The sequence below is a fragment of the Leopardus geoffroyi genome, chromosome X (assembly GCF_018350155.1).
Source record: "Leopardus geoffroyi isolate Oge1 chromosome X, O.geoffroyi_Oge1_pat1.0, whole genome shotgun sequence".
Taxonomy (NCBI): domain Eukaryota; kingdom Metazoa; phylum Chordata; class Mammalia; order Carnivora; family Felidae; genus Leopardus; species Leopardus geoffroyi.
This window is the reverse complement of record NC_059343.1, coordinates 74,263,190-74,279,970: the sequence shown is the minus strand read 5'-3', so window position 1 is coordinate 74,279,970 and position 16,781 is coordinate 74,263,190.

Sequence of the window (16,781 nt, the reverse complement as noted above, 5' to 3'; positions counted from 1 at the left end):
ATCAGGTATATTGCCTATCTCCATTTCATTTAGTTATTTTGTTATGACTTTGCCCTATTATTTTATTTGGGACATATTGCTCTGTCTCCTCATTTTGTTTAAATCTCGGTGTTTGTTTCTATATATTCAGAAAGTCAACTATGTCTTTTGATCCTAAAGTAGTGGCCTTATGAAAAAGGGGCCCTATAGTGTCTTGTAATAAAATATCTCCTCTTCACCACAACCTGGCACTTCAGAAGTGTCTCCTATGTGTATTGTGTGCACTTTATGATTGTCACAGAGCCATATTTGCCTTCAGACTTATTGACTAAAATGGTCCCCTTTGACTTTCATAGTCAGGATTTGGTCCCTGTGCTGTTAAGGGGTATGCATGGGGCCTCCTTGGTCTTATAGTTGGGTCAGACAAGATACCTGTCCTCTGTCCATTTGCTGGAGCTGCATTTGCACCAAACTTTTCTCCCAATGTTCCCTGAGGGGCTCTCTTGGTGGACAGGGTCTTCAGTAAGAGTAGATGTCTGCCTCCAGTCTGTTGTAGTTGGAGTGACTCAAAACTACAAGGATTTCTCCTTGTAATGACCCCTATCAGGTTTTTGTTGATGGGCAAGATTGGCAGTCAGAGTAGATATTTGTCCCCGGGCCACTGCTTGGCTGCAGTGGAACTGTTATGTGGGGTTATCTTCCCCTTTCCACAGGGCAGGAGTCTCTTCAGAGTGGTATATGTCACTTGTTAGGGCTGCTTGCAGAATAAAATATATCAGGCACCAATTTGATGGGAGTCCTGCCAAGTGGGGAAGGTTGGGTGGGGCAGTCCACAGGAGAACATGGGGGTGGGGCACACAGTGTTAGCAAGCTATGTTGAGAGTGCTCCTGGTGGTTCCCACAGGTGTCTGGCTATCTAGTATGAAGGGGGAATGGAATGGCGCCAGCCAGCTTTTTTTGTTCTTAGAGAAGCCTCCTAAAGATTTCCGCTCCTTTCATTCACATTCCATGAATATTATTAGTACATGAATAATGTTCCATATGACCCAGGAGCTTTTCAAATTGCCGCTTCTATGCTGTATCTTGGCAGGGTTGTTTTTTATGCTGTATCTTTAATGGAGGGGACTAAGTTTCCAGTCAACCTCCAGCTCTCCCAGAATCAAGCCCACTGATTTTTAAAGTTACCAGCTTTAAGCCTCACTGATTGTAAAAATTCACTAAGGTAAGCTCTTCTGGTTTTTAAAGCCAAATGTCATGAGAACTCATATTACCAGTGCAGATCCCCTGTATCTAGGGTGTATGGTGTGGAGTCTGTTCCTTTCCCGTCTCTGTATTTGTAGTGTCCCTCCCAATTGTGATTAACCTCACTGGTATTTTTGTTCTAGACTGGGACTCTGTCCTTCCTACCATTTTCAATGTGACTTCTTCTGTACAATAACTGGAGGCTCTGTTCTGTCAGTGTTCAGTTCATTTTCTCAGTTAGTGATGCTGATGTGGCTCTTATCTAGGTGTATCTGTGGGATGAGGTGATCTTATGATCCTCCTACTTGGCTATCTTCCAGGGTCCATTAATATCTTTATAGTTGTAGCCTGATTGGCTTTTCTACAGGCAAAGGCTTATACAAGTCTGTGGAAGTATCCACACAGGTCAGCACATATTTGCTCCCTTTAGATACTGGCAATGGGCCTATGTAATCTTTTAGCCAGCAAGAAACAGGGTATGTAGTCTGCCCAGTGTGTCCTGGAGTGTGGTACAGTGGCCATTGCCTGAGGCAGCACTGTGGCCAGTTTTTGTCAGTGCTTGTAGATTGGAATATTTTAAAAGCCGATGTTGTCTTTTTACTATTTCTCGAGTCATTTTGGGACAGTGGTGTCTTGATTTACAGTGGATCCATTATGCTACCTCATACAGGCTCAGCATTTCCTCCAGCAGAAGGACTCATGCCTGGACTAGAGCTTCTGCTTCATGATTGCCTGGAAGTATGGATGTGGAGTTGAGCAGACACACGCCAGAATTAGATGCCTGAATTGGGTTTAGGGCATACTTCCCAATTCCCAATTATCTTCATATAGTTCCACTCTCCACAGGGGTCTATTTAATATAGCCCAGCCTTCTTTACACCTCTGGAGCATGCATGTTGCTAACCCTTTCCACATTCCCCAGCTGTCAGTAGCCAAATTAATGGGCATGGGTTCATTCATCAACAAAATCCATACAGCTCTCAATTCTGCCTACTCAAACCAAAGTGAATCAGAATCCAGTAGGATAGCAGAGGAATGCCAAATAGGTGGGTTTTTCCTGGCAACTGCCATCAGTGTACCATGTGCCTGCTAGAGGTAAGACTACTCTTTTCTTTACTTAGGGGAGGGGAGGCATGATGTCGGCAACTTCTGGAAGTTTGGCTGGGACAACATAAGGGACTTGTCCTAGTAATAAGTGTAGTTCATGAGATAGAAGGCTGATGTTGTAAATTCTCTTCTGTGTAAGCATGCAATTTCTGTAAGGTGCTTACCTGGGTACACCCTTAGACTTGCTGAATATGTTAATCTATCCTCCTACCAGCAAAGTGATTCATATCATCATGGGCAGGTTGGCAGTCAGTCCTTCCATCTGTTGCAGTGAAAGATTACACAGCTAATGGTTGTGTCTTGATTGTATTATACCTAGTTTCTTTTCCTTTCCATAATTGAGACCAGAATCCTAATGGGATTTGTTTCCCATTTTGTGATTGCCACAAGTCCCAGCCAAACCCGTGTGGATATGAGCTTATATCTAATTAACAAACTACATCTAGCATTATTATCCCCAGAGTCTGTACTTGTTTCACTACCATTTTTACCTTTAAGAAAGCCTCTTGTTTGTTAGAACCCCAATCTCATCGCTTTCCCTTTTGTAACCAAGGCATATAAAAGACTTAATATCTGTTCTAGAAGGGAAATAAAAGGTCTCTAATAACCCAATAAACCCAACAAAACCTATAATTCCTTTACCATTTCAGGGATTAGGAAAGGCTTGTATTTTATCAGTGACTGCCTCTAACATCATGTTTGTTTTACCTTACCAGATGCTGCCCTGGAATCTTGCTGATTGACTCAACACTTGGATCTTGTTGGTGTTTACTTCCAATACCCCTTCTTTAAGTAGGCCTATAAAGACATGACTGCTTGAGACAGGGAAGATAAATCATCATCAATTTAAAATCACCATTTCCTCTGGCAATACCCATTTTTTTCAAATCTCTGGCTACCATCCTGTGACAAATTGTGATATTTTGGAGATATCCTTAGGGCAATGCCTGGAAGGTCCATTGTCTCCTTTTCCATGTGAAGGCAAGTTGGTTTTGGAATTCAGGTCCTAATGGAATACTGAAAAAAGTGTTAGATAGGTGTAGTACATAATGATATGTCTTAGTAGATGTCCTGGATTTTTGTAACTAGAAGACCATATTAGGTACCTCATGGGCTGACTGCAAGATATTGTCTTTCATACCAGAGGAAAATCTTTCTCTGTTCACATATAATTTTTTGTAGTTCTTCCACTGAGATCCAACATAATGGAAGACAGGGAACAGCCCCTTTCTTAGGCCTGGCTATTTTAGTGTTAGTGTTTATCCAGTCAATTAAATTAGCAGAGTGCCTGCAATTCTTGCCCATGCCTGTGACACATAATATCAGCTGCAGGGTTGACTGAGTAGTGACTAAGGACATTTCTAACATCTCAAACCCATTTAACATATTACCATCTCTCCCAGAATCCCATATTTGCAACACCAAATCTGCCACGACTTCTCAGCCCTTCTCAAAGTGGTTGGACAGCTCCACCAATTCAGTGACAGAATATTCCCTCATAGTCATCTTCTAAAAGGTGGGAACTTCCTCTCGGCCATCTCTTGGCTCCCAGGTGACCTTGGTCTTTGTTTGACTCAAAGGTTATGCTGAAAATCATTTTCCTCCTGGATTATAATGTCCTCCTCATGAGAAGAGTCATCACTCTAGGGATCTTATGCCTCAGGGGCCCAACTCTTCTGAGATACAATAGTTGTCACTTCAATGTGAGGCAGTTCATGCCCACACATCCCTGCTTTGCCACATGCCACAATCTATAAGCATTCTTCTCTGGTCTGTTCCAATTCTCTCCTTACTCATAATTCACTTTCCATGGCATCTCATAATGTTTAGATCAATGACAAAGCTATTACCACAATAGTTTGTTCACTTTCCCTTCTCCATTTCTCCCCACCTTTTTGGATAGGATATCCCTTCGGCATTTTCAGGGCATCCCCCTATTCATGCACTGCTCCAAAATGCTCAAAAGCGGTGGAGGAGGAGCCAACATGGAAAAGAAGTAGGGGAATCCATACTTCATGCGTCTCTCAAACAAAGAAGGGCTGAAACCAAAGGACTTTGAACCTCAAGAGTCTGGGAGGAAAAGAGACTGAGTCTATGAGGGAGACACTGGGACAACCTGATGGGCCATAGGTGGGTGATTGGGGACTCAGGAAGATAAAACAGGCTGTGTGGGCACGGAGGGGAGGGACCCCTTCTCGGAGAGACAAAGGGAAGAGAAAGAGTGGCTGGGAAAGCGTAGGTCTGTATCTGGACAAGAGAAAAATCTCTGACCGGGATGGAGAGGGATTCCATCCCTAACTGTGGGGCTTTCTTCAGACAGGGGCCGGCTGTCCTATTTGTGCACCTGGGGAGGAGGGGAGCCACCCCTGGGTTCGGTGGTAAGTCAGGAACATAGTCTACAGTAGGAGAATTAGTCACCTCCTTGAAGTGCTGCAACATAGGACAAAACCAGCCAGGACCACATATCGGGCAGCATAGAGAGGTGCTTCCCTAGTGCCAGGGTGCATGGGGTGGGAGTTTAAATCCCAGCCAAGCGTCAGGGCATGGGAGTTGACAGAGCGAGACAGACCGCCACAACTACACCTGCAGTTTAGTGAAGACACCTCAAACAGAGTGATTTGAGACACCCGTCTGTGGAGAAGAGACTCGGGGTTGCCATTTTTCTCCCACCACCACCAAGGCGTGGCCTCAGGAATTGGTCCTGGGGGGCCCACAGTGGAGGTGGGACCAGCCGACACCAAACCACGCACCTCCGTGCCAGGTAACTGCTTATCTACTGGAGCGGGATAGATGCTGAGGAACCAGATGGCCCCCTCCTCTAGACCAGTGCTGCTGCCTTGCCTGGATTAATTCTAGGACAATTCTTGTTATTTAGATATATTCTTATTTTTTTCCTTCTTACCTTTCCTTCCTCTAGTCTGGTTACTCCAGTTGTTGGTTTATTAAAGCATACATATTTCATCCATTCCCTTGATACATGTTCTACACCTCCTTCTTCACTTTACTTTCTCTCTCTCTGGAATAATCAAGCTATATAGTTTCCCTGTTGGGGAAACTTTATCTTCATTTTTCCCCCACTTCCTTTTTATTTTCCTTTCTCTCTGGATTAAGCCGTATAGTCGCTCTGCCTGGTCAATATTTTTTTTTTTTAATTTTTCCTTGCCCCTGTCATTTCTCTTTTTGTATGGGCTCTCTCATCAGCACAACCACCACCCTGTTCTTTATGTGTAGCTGGTGTTTCTGGGTTTTTTTTTTTGTTTGTTTGTTTTTTGTTTTTTTTTTTTTTTTTTTTTTTTTTTGCTTTTGGATTACATTTTGTTTTGTTTGGTTCGGTTTTGGTTGGTTCTTTATTTCTTTTATTTGTATGTTTGCATGTTTTTGTTTCCTGTTTGTTTTCCTTTCCAGGGCTACCTCAAGGAACAAATCAAAGCACACCTGGTGGAGGGTCCAAAATATCACTATGAGTAGGGAAATAAAATAACCAAAGTCATAACAACAGACAGCCAATAACACTTTCCAAAAAAACACCTCCTGAAGGGCCAGGCCCTGGAACGTGTATGACTTCCCCTTTAATATAGCAGTGCTTGCAAGTGCAGAGCACATAACAAACTTTTAAAACTCATAAGGGACAGAAAACTAGCCAAAATGATTAAAAGGAAGAATTCTCCTCAAAAGAAATTCCAGGAAGAAGTGACAGCTAAAGAATAGATCAAAACAGACATAAGCAATATAATCAAACAAGAATTTACAATAATAGTCATAAGGTTAATGGCTGGGCTTGAAACAAGCATAGAAGACAACAGAGGATCTATTGCTACAAATATCAAGGAACTGAAAAATATACATGATGAATTTAAAAATGCTATAAATGAGGGGCGCCTGGGTGGCGCAGTCGGTTAAGCGTCCGACTTCAGCCAGGTCACAATCTCGCGGTCCGTGAGTTCGAGCCCCGCGTCAGGCTCTGGGCTGATGGCTCAGAGCCTGGAGCCTGTTTCCAATTCTGTGTCTCCCTCTCTCTCTGCCCCTCCCCCGTTCATGCTCTGTCTCTCTCTGTCCCAAAAAAATAAATAAAAAACGTTGAAAAAAAAAAATTAAAAAAAATGCTATAAATGAGGTACAAAATAAAATGGAGATGGCCATGGAGTGGATTGCAGAAGCAGAGGAGAGAATAGGTGCATTAGAAGATAAAATTATGGAAAGAGTGGAAGCTGAGAAAAAGAGAGATAAAAAAATACAGGGTCATGAGGGGAGAATTAGAAAACTTAGTGATTTAAACAAACGGAACACTATCCATATCCTAGAAATTTCAGAAGAAGGAGAAAGAGAGAAAAGGGCTGAAGGTGTACATTAACAAATCATATCTGAGAGTTTTCCCAATCTTGGGAAGGAAACAGACTTTGAAATCCAAGAGGTACAGAGAACTCCCTTCAGATGTAACTTGAATCCATCTTCTGCATGACATATCATAGTGAAACTGGCAAAATACGAGGATAAAGAGAAAATTCTGAAAGCAGCTAGGGACAAACAGGCTATAACTTACAAAGGTAGACCCATAAGAGTAGTAACAGACCTATCTACTGAAACTTGGAAGGCCGGAAAGGAATGGCAGAAAATCTTCAATGTGATGAACAGGAACAATATGCAGCCAAGAATCCTTTATCCAGCAAGCCTGTCATTGAGAATAGGAGAGATAAAGGTTTTCCCAAACAACAACTCAAGGAATTCATCACCACTAAACCAGCCCTACAAGAGATCATAAGGGGGACTCTGTGAGTGAAATGTTGCAAGGACCACAAAGTACCAGAGACATCACTACAACTATGAAACCTACAGAACACAATGACTATAAAACCCATATCTTTCAATAATAACACTGAATGTAAATGGACTAAATGCTCCAATCAAAAGACCCAGGGTATCAGAATGGATTAAAAAAAACACAAGATCTATCTATTTGATGTCTACAAGAGACCCATTTTAGACCTGAGACCACCTTCAGATTGAAAGTGAGGGGATGGAGAACGATCTATCATACTACTGGAAGTAAAAAGAAAACCAGAGTAGCCATACTAATATCAGACAAACTAGACTTTAAACTCAAGGCTGCAACAAGAGATGAAGAAGGGCTTTATATAATATTTACAGGGTCTATCCATTAGGAAGAGCTAACAATTATAAACTTCTATGCACCAAATTCTGGAGACTCAAATATATAAAATAATCACAAACATAAGCAATCTTATTGGTAAGAGTATGGTAATTTCAGGGGACTTTAATGCTCCACTTACAACAATGGACAGATAATCTAGACAGAAAATAACTAAAGAAACAATGGCCCTGAATGACACACTGGACCAGATGGATTTCACAGATATTTAGAACCCTACATCCTAAAGCAGCAGAATATATTTTCTTCTAGAGTGTCAATGGAAAATTCTCCCAGATAGATCACATACTGTGTCACAAAACATCCCTCAATAACTATAAAAGAATTGAGATCATACCATGCACACTTTTAGATCACAATGTTATGAAACTTGAAATCAACCACAGGCAAAAGTCTGGAAACCCTACAAAAGCATGGAAGTTAAAGAACATCCTACTAAAGAATGAATGGGTCAACCAGGCAATTAGAGAAGAAATTTAAAAATATATGGAAATAACTGAAAATGAAAACACAATAATCCAAGCCTTTTGGGATGCAGCCAAGCCAGTCCTAAGAGGAAAATACATTGCAACCCAGGCCTATCTCAAAAAAAACAAGAAAAATCCTTAATACAAAATCTAACAGCACACCTAAAGGAACTAGAAGCAGAAAAGCAAAGACACACCAAACCCAGCAAAAGAAGAGAAATAATAAAGATCAGAACAGAAATAAACAATATACAATAAAAACAACAACAAAAAAAAATAGTAGAGCAGATCAATGAAACCAAGAGTTGGTTTTTTGAAAAAATCAACAAAATTGATAAACCTCTAGCCAGGCTTCTCAAAAAGAAAATGCAGAGGACCCAAAAGATAAAATCACGAATCCATATGAATTTATTGCAACCAATCACTCAGAATACAATAAATTATTAGGGAATACTATGAAAAATTATATGCCAACATAGTGGACAACCTGAAAGAAATGGACAAATTCCTAAGCACCCACACACTACCAAAACTGAAACAGGAAGAAATAGTAAACTAGAACAGACCCATAAGTGGCAAAGAAATTGAATCAGTTATCAAAAATCTCCCAACAAATAAGAGTCCAGGACCAGATGGCTTCCCTGGGGAATTCTACCAGACATTTAAAGCAGAGATAATACCTATCCTTCTCCAGCTGTTCAAAAAAATAGAAAGGGAAGGAAAACTTCCAGACTCATTCTATGAAGCCAGCATTACTTTGATTCCCAAACCAGACAGAGACCCAGCAAAAAAAGAAAACTACAGCCCAATATGCCTAATGAATATGGATGCAAAAATTCTCAACAAGATACTAACAAATAGAATTCAACATCATATAAAAAGATTTATTCACCATGATCAAGTGGGATTCATTCCTGGGCGGGAGGGCTGGTTCAACATTCATAAATCAATAATGTGATACATCACATTAATAAAAGAAAGGTAAGAACCATATGATCCTGTACATAGATGTAGAAAAAGCATTTGAAGAAATACAGCATCCTTTCTTAATAAAAACCCTCAAGAAAGTCAGGATAGAAGAAACATACTTCAACATCATAAAAACCATTTATGAAAAGCCCACAGCCAATATCATACTCAATGGGGAAAAACAGAGCTTTCCCCTGAGATCAGGAACATGACAGGGATGTCCACTCTCACCACTGTTGTTTAACATAGTGTTAGAAGTCCTAGCATTAGCAATCAGACAACAAAATGAAATAAAAAAAACATCAAAATAAACAAAGAGGATCCAAAGTTTCACTTTTTGCAGACAATATGATACTTTATGTGGAAAACGCAACAGATTCCACCAAAAGTCTCCTAGAACTGATACATGAATTCAGCAAAGTGGCAAGGTACAAAATCAATGTACAGAAATTGGTTGCATTTTTATACACCAATAATGAAGTAACAGAAAGAGAATTAAAGAAACTGATTCCATTTACAATTGCACGAAGAATCATAAAATATATAGGAATATACCTAAACAAAGATGTAAAATGTCTGCATGCTGAAAACTAGAAATCTTGAAGGAAATTGAAGAAGACACAAATAAATGGAAAAACATTCCATGCTCATGGATTGGAAGAATAAATATTGTTACAATGTCAATACTACCCAAATCAGTCCACACATTCAATGCAATCCCAATCAAAATTGCACCAGCATTCTTCTCAAATCTAGAACGAACAGTCCTTAAGTTTGTATCGAACCACAAAAGACCCTGAATAGCCAAAGTAATAGTGAAGAAGAAAACCAAAGCAGGAGACATCACAATCCCAGACTTTAGCCTCTACTACAAAGCTGTAATCATCAAGACTGCATGGTTTTGGCAAAAAAACAAACAAACAAAAAAAAACAGACAAAGAAACCAGTGGAAAGAATAGAGAACCAAGAATTGGACCCACAAATCTGTGGCCAAGTAATATTTAACAAAGGAGGAAAGAGCATCCAATGGAAAAAAGACTGTCTAACAAATGGTGCTGAGAGAGTTGGACAGCAACATGCAGAAGAATGAAACTAGACCACTTTCTTACACCATTCACAAAAATAAACTCAAAATGGATGAAAGACCTGAATGTGAGACAGGGAACCATCAAAACCCTAGAGGAGAAAGCAGGCAACAACCTCATTGACCTCAGCCGCAGCAATTTCTTTCTCGGCACATCTCCAAAGGCACGGGAATTAAAAGCAAAAATGAACTATTGGGACCTCATCAAGATAAAAATCTTCTGCACTGCAAAGAAACAATCAACAAAACTAAAAGGCAACTGACAGAATGGGAAAAGATATTTGCAAATGACATATCGCATAAAAGGCTAGTACCCAAAATCTACAAAGAACTCACCAAACTCCACACCCAAAAAACAAATAATCCAGTGAAGAAATGGGCAGAAGTCATGAATAGACACTTTTCCAAAGACATCCAGTTGGACAACTAACACATGAAAAGATGCTCAACGCCACTCATTATCAGGGAAATACAAATCAAAGCCACAATGAGATACCACCTCACACTGGTCAGAGTGGCTAAATGAACAAATCGGGAGACTATAGATGCTGGCGAGGATGTGGAGAAATGGACACCTTCTTGTACTGTTGGTGGGAATGCAAACTGGTGCAGCCACTCTGGAAAACAGTGTGGATGTTCCTCAAAAAATTAAAAAAAATAGAACTGCCCTATGGGTCAGCAATAGCGTTACTACTATGCTAATGCGTAGGGACACATACACCCCAATGTTTATAGCAGCACTTTCAACAATATCCAAATTACGGAAAGAGCCTAATGTCTGTCAACTGATGAATGGATAAAGAAGATGTGGTTTATATATACAATGGAATACTACTTGGCAGTGAGAAAGAATGAAATCTGTCCGTTTGCAGCAATGTGGATGGAACTGGAGGGTATTATGCTAAGTGACATAAGTCAGTCAGAGAAAGACAGATACCATATATTTTCACTCATATGTGTATCTTGAGAAACTTAACAGAAGACCATGGGGGAGGGGAAGTGGAAAAAAAAAAGTTACAACAGAGAGGGAGGGAGGCAAACCATAAGAGACTCTTGAATTTAGAGAACAAACTGAGGGTTGATGGGGGTTGGGGAGAGGGGAAAATGGGTGATGGATATTGAGGAGGGCACTTGTTAGGATGAGTACGGGGTGTTGTATGGAAACCAATTTGACAATAATTTATAGTAAAAAACAAACATAACAAAACAAAGAAATAAAACATATGTCCACTTGAATACCTGTACATTGATTTTGTAGAAGCTTTACTCAAAATTGGTAAAACTTTAAAACAACCAAAATGTTCTGTAAATAACTGAATGTTTAAATGAACTATCATAGACCCATACAATGGAATACTATTCAGCACTACAAAGAAAAGCCTATCAACCCACAAAAAACATGGGGGAGAAACTTAAATGCATATTACTAAATGAAAGAGGGCAATCTAAAAGGGCTATATACTTTATGATTACGAACAAGGCATTCTGGAAAAAGGCAAAACTATGGAGCCATTAATATCAGTTCTTTCTGGGGATTTTGTGGGAGGGAGCAATAAACAGGTGAAGCACAGGGAATTTTATAGGACAGTGAAACTATTTTGTATGATACTATACTATTGGATATATATCATTATTCATTTCAAAACCAATAGAATATATAACACCAAGATTGAACTATTTTAGAGCCATGAAAATGCTATGTATGATACAATAATGATAAATACAGATCATTATACATTTCCCAAACGTATAGAATGTATAACACCAAGAGGGAGCCATAATGTAAACTGTGGGATTTTGGTAACCGTGATGTGTCATTATAAAATATAAATGTAATACATTTGAATAATTAACGTTGCAAGAATACTAAATATGAAATTGCTTTACAGTTATCAACAGCATGTGGAATTGGTTTAAAAAGAAAAATAGTTAAATCGAATGCAATAGGGTCCAAAAGTATATTCATACCTATAATTCAATAGATTTTCAACATAGTCACCAAGAAAACTCAATGACGAAAGGATACCTTTTCAAAAAAAAACATATTGTAACAATTGAATAGGCGCATTAAAAAAAAGAAGAAGAAGAGGGGAGCCTGGGTGGCTCAGTTGGTTGAGCGTCTGACTTTGGCTCAGGTCACCATCTCGCAGTTTGTGAGTTCGAGCCCTGTGTCGGGCTCTGTGCTGACAGCTCAGAGCCTGAAGCCTGTTTCGGATTCTCTCTCTCTCTCTCTCTCTCTCTCCTTCTCTGCCCCTCCCCAGTTCGTGCTCTGTCTCTTTCTCTCCAAAATAAATAAACATTAAAAAAAATTAAAAAAAGAAGAACTTCAACAATACTGTGTATCATGCACCAAAAAAATATATAACTCTACTTGACAAATGGACCTAAATTCCATACCTACAATTTTAACCCTAAGCAAAATCTCTTTTTTTTCTTTTTTTAGGCAAAAGTTTTACACACATAAAGTATGGACTGCATAAAAACAAATCAACAAATTAGGTTTCATGAAAATTGAACACTTTTACAATTCAAAAGACAATGTTATATAAATACAACATAAAAATGGATAGAGTAAAACATTTTTTGAAAATATATTTAACAAATGATTTGTACATCTAATATTTGCTAAACTACTTCCATTGAATTAAATAAAAACATTAACAACTCAATAACACATATTTTTGAGTATATGAAATATTTGAACAGAAACATTTAAAAAATAATTAGATGGTAACAAAGGAGAAGAAACAATGCTTTACTTGTAAGGACAATGAACTATGGCTCTTGAGCCAAATACAGCTTATTTTTATAAATAAGGTTATTTTGGCACATAGCAACGCTCATTTGTGTAGTTATTAATGATGACTATTTTTGCACTACAGAGTTGAGTAATGCCCAAGAGGCCTTATGACTCCCAAAGCCAAAATATGTACTATTAGGGTCTTTACACAAAATGTTTGGCAACATCTGTTTATATCATCACTCAGAAAGTAAATACATATTAAAAAAATACCACTTAATACTCCATAAAATGATGAAAGTAAAGAAAATGACCATTCCACATGGTGGCAAGGATATAGAGTAAACAGACCTATCAAACACTGCAGATGGAAATGTAAAATGGTACAATTATTTTGGAAAACAGCCTACTTTTTCTTTATTTTTTAAATAATTTAATGCTCAATGAATTTTGTAAAATTGTAGAGTTCTTGTGTACTTTTAACTCAGTTTTCCATAATGATAATATCTTTTTTTTTTTTTTTAATTTTTTTTTATAATATATGAAATTTATTGTCCAAATTGGTTTCCATAATGTATGATAATAATCTTATTATTTTAATAGCACATTATCAAAATGGGGATGCTGACTTTTGTATAATGCTAAAAACTAAAGTACAGACCTTATTCAGATTTTACCAATTTCTTCAATTGTTTGTGTATACAGGGATAGATGGCAAAATAAAATTAATTCCAAATATTCAAAGCAGATAATAATGGCAAGATTGTTTTGAATATTTGGGAGGGGTAGTTTTTTCAGAGCTTTCTTTTTACCCTGATGACTAGAATAGAATCCTAGGAAATAAATGGTATTAGTCCCCTTTCACTAGTTAACTTTTGAACAATGTTGAGAAATAGGCAATTTTACTCCACATGTGCATGTTCTTATTTATGCACTTGAGGATTCCTCAGTCAGTCAAGAATCACAGTAACGTACACACCCCTTTTCATCTTTGTTGATTGGAGTAAAATGTTTCAAACAGCTCTTAGTCTCACTGTGCACACCTCTTCCTGATGCTACATAAACTGTTGAGAGACTAAGGGATTTCATGCTCTTATACTCTGTAATGCTTCACTTTTCATAGCTATTTGGGAATATAACATTTAAGGGTGTGAATTCTTTCTTTGACCCCTGATAGTATATTTGAGGATTTCTCAGAAAGGTTTATTTTATATAAAGAGTGTATTCTTCTTATCTCTCAAAATAGTGAGGATTTAAATTTGTTTTTTTTCTTTTTTCTATACTCACAAGAGCACACACACGTATGAAGACACAAGCATACCGCATCTTTATATGTACAGATATATTTGGTTTTATTTCTCTTCCTTTACTTTTTCCAAAAAAATGACTAATAATTTGAATAATTTGCATACTATTTTTCATTGTTCTTTTCACATTCTAAACTCATCCACGTTAATGAATGTCTATGCCATCAAACTTAATTGCTAGATTCTTTTCAATCATAAGGAAATGCCATTTTGTTTAATCAATCCCATAATGTTGGAAATAATGTTTTTAATTTTTCACAAGTATATTTTATTCTATAAAAACTATTTTGTATATTTAATCTCTATCATCTTATAAAATAATTTCCTTATGCTCAATTTCTTGAAGCAACATTCCTGGGTTAAACAATACAGTAAACCTTATTTTTTTTTTATCCATCCTGTAAAAACAGCTCTAAGAAGGCTCTGTCTTTTTATACTACTACCAGAAATATATCAATATGCTTATTACAACATACAGACTCTAAACAATGTACTTTTTATAATTTACTTGGTCTTTGACTAGTTGATAGGAGAAAACATTACCAAATGTTCTTTTATATGTGTACTGTTGATTATTATGAAAGCTAATAAAATTTTTAATATATTTATTGGTCGTTTATATTTATTCTTTATTAAATTGCCCATATTATTTATTAATTTTTCTATTAGGTGACCAACTCCTTATTGATTTCAAGGGGCATGAAAATGATGAGTATACTAAAACATTGCCTACGATATATATTGTCAATATATGTTTTTTGTCTTTTGTCATTAATGAAAAATGAATGCTTGGGGTACCTGGGTGGTTCAATCAGTTAAGTGTCCAACTCTTGATTTCAGCTCAGGTCATAAGCTTACAGACCGTGAGTTCACGCTTCACATCAGGCCTGGACTGACAGAGTATAGCCTGCTTGGGATTCTCTCTCTCCCTGCCTCTCTGCCCCTTTCATGCTTGTTCATTATCTCTCTCTCTCTCTTTCTCTCTCTCTCTGTCTCTCAAAATAAATAAACTTTTAAAAAATTAAAAAAAAAAGTGTATGCTTATGGAAGTTTTTGTTTGCCTGCAGGTTGAGATTTTTCATACAGAAGTTTCTAAATATTTACATAACCACATTCAACAATCTTTACACTTGTGATGCTTTCTGCTCAATTGTGCATGAATGTGCCCACGCATGTGCAATAGATAAAATCCCAATACCCAACTTCATAGTTAATGGTAAAGCAAAACTATTCCTTTTTTTCACAGGACAGTCACTTGTCGAAACTTATCCTTTCTTCTATGGTTTGGTCACTCTCATCTTCATTCCTCTTGTTTAAAGTATACTAAATTAATTTGCCAGGATTCTCCACATTTTCTATCCATACAACTCTACTAATATAATGACTTTAAGGATGGCTTCCTGTGTGTTTCTTCAATTTATTTAAAACAAAAATATCTGTCAGAAAGTATCCAAAGTTTGTGGTATATTTTTTGCAACGTTCATTATTTTCAGGATGAATAGGCATCTATCATCAATAATATGAAAAGTCATACCTATCTACTACACAGTACCATTAAGCCCTTAAGACTGTTGCCGTATTTTGTTTGTTTCACTTATCTGTTTTTTGCTTACCTGTTTGTCATGCTGTTTTAATTGCTTTCTACTTTAAAATATAGTATATTATCTAGTATGAAAAATGTTTCCACATTAGTTTGTTTTTTCCAAAAAATATTATAGTATATCACACATTTATCCCTCCAGATTAATTTTAGAACTATTTTCCAACATGTATTTTAAAGTGAGAAGTTAAAGGAAGTTGACAGAACTTGTGACTTTGATAGAAAAGAGTTGCAAAGAAATATTTAAAGAAAAGTGACATAATTAAAATGTTGAGAATCCCTATATAAAAAGCAAATGTTTTGCCATTTATTAAAATTTCATTTATGTTCTTAAATAGAATTTAATACTTGTTTCAGTATGATCCCTGCATAATACTTTCTAATTTTATGCACAGGGATTTTATATCATTACTCTTGTCATGATTATGAGCTAGATTATTTCTCCAATATATTTTATAAATAATAATTATTGGTATATGTTAAAGGTTATCATTTATTTGTTTGTGATTGGCTACATCACCTAACTCTTATTATTTCTAATAGTTTCTCAATTGATTTTTAAATATTTCCTAAATGGCTAATCAAGCTATCAAAAAATCATACTATTTTACCCTCTTTTCTTATATACATAACATTTATATTTTTTTTTGGTTAATTCCATTGGCTCCATTGTCTAAGCAATGCTGCAATAGTAAAAATTGACAACTTTGTCTTGCTCATGAAATTAAAAGAACCATTTTTTTTTTTACTAGTAGGTATGAATTGTGGTACTGGTGATTTTTATCTCCTTATGAATCTGACTTATGTTGAGTAAGCATTTGTTGAATTTACCAGACCTTTCTACATTTTTTCTTCCTAACTTGCCACGACTCCTTAAATTTTGGAAGTTTATAAATGGCTTTCTGAATGTTTCTTCAATTCATTTCAAAGTGTAAAATATCTGGCCAAAATTATCCCAGATACCTTACATTATGATAAACTCTATGCACTTAACATTTTCTATTTTCAGATTTGGCAAAGTTCCATTACCATAGCATTAATTTTTATTTCTCTTAGGTCACTGTGTTTTGTTTGAAGAAATGTTTAGTTTTAGTTTTAGGTTGTTGTTTTCAAATTGTT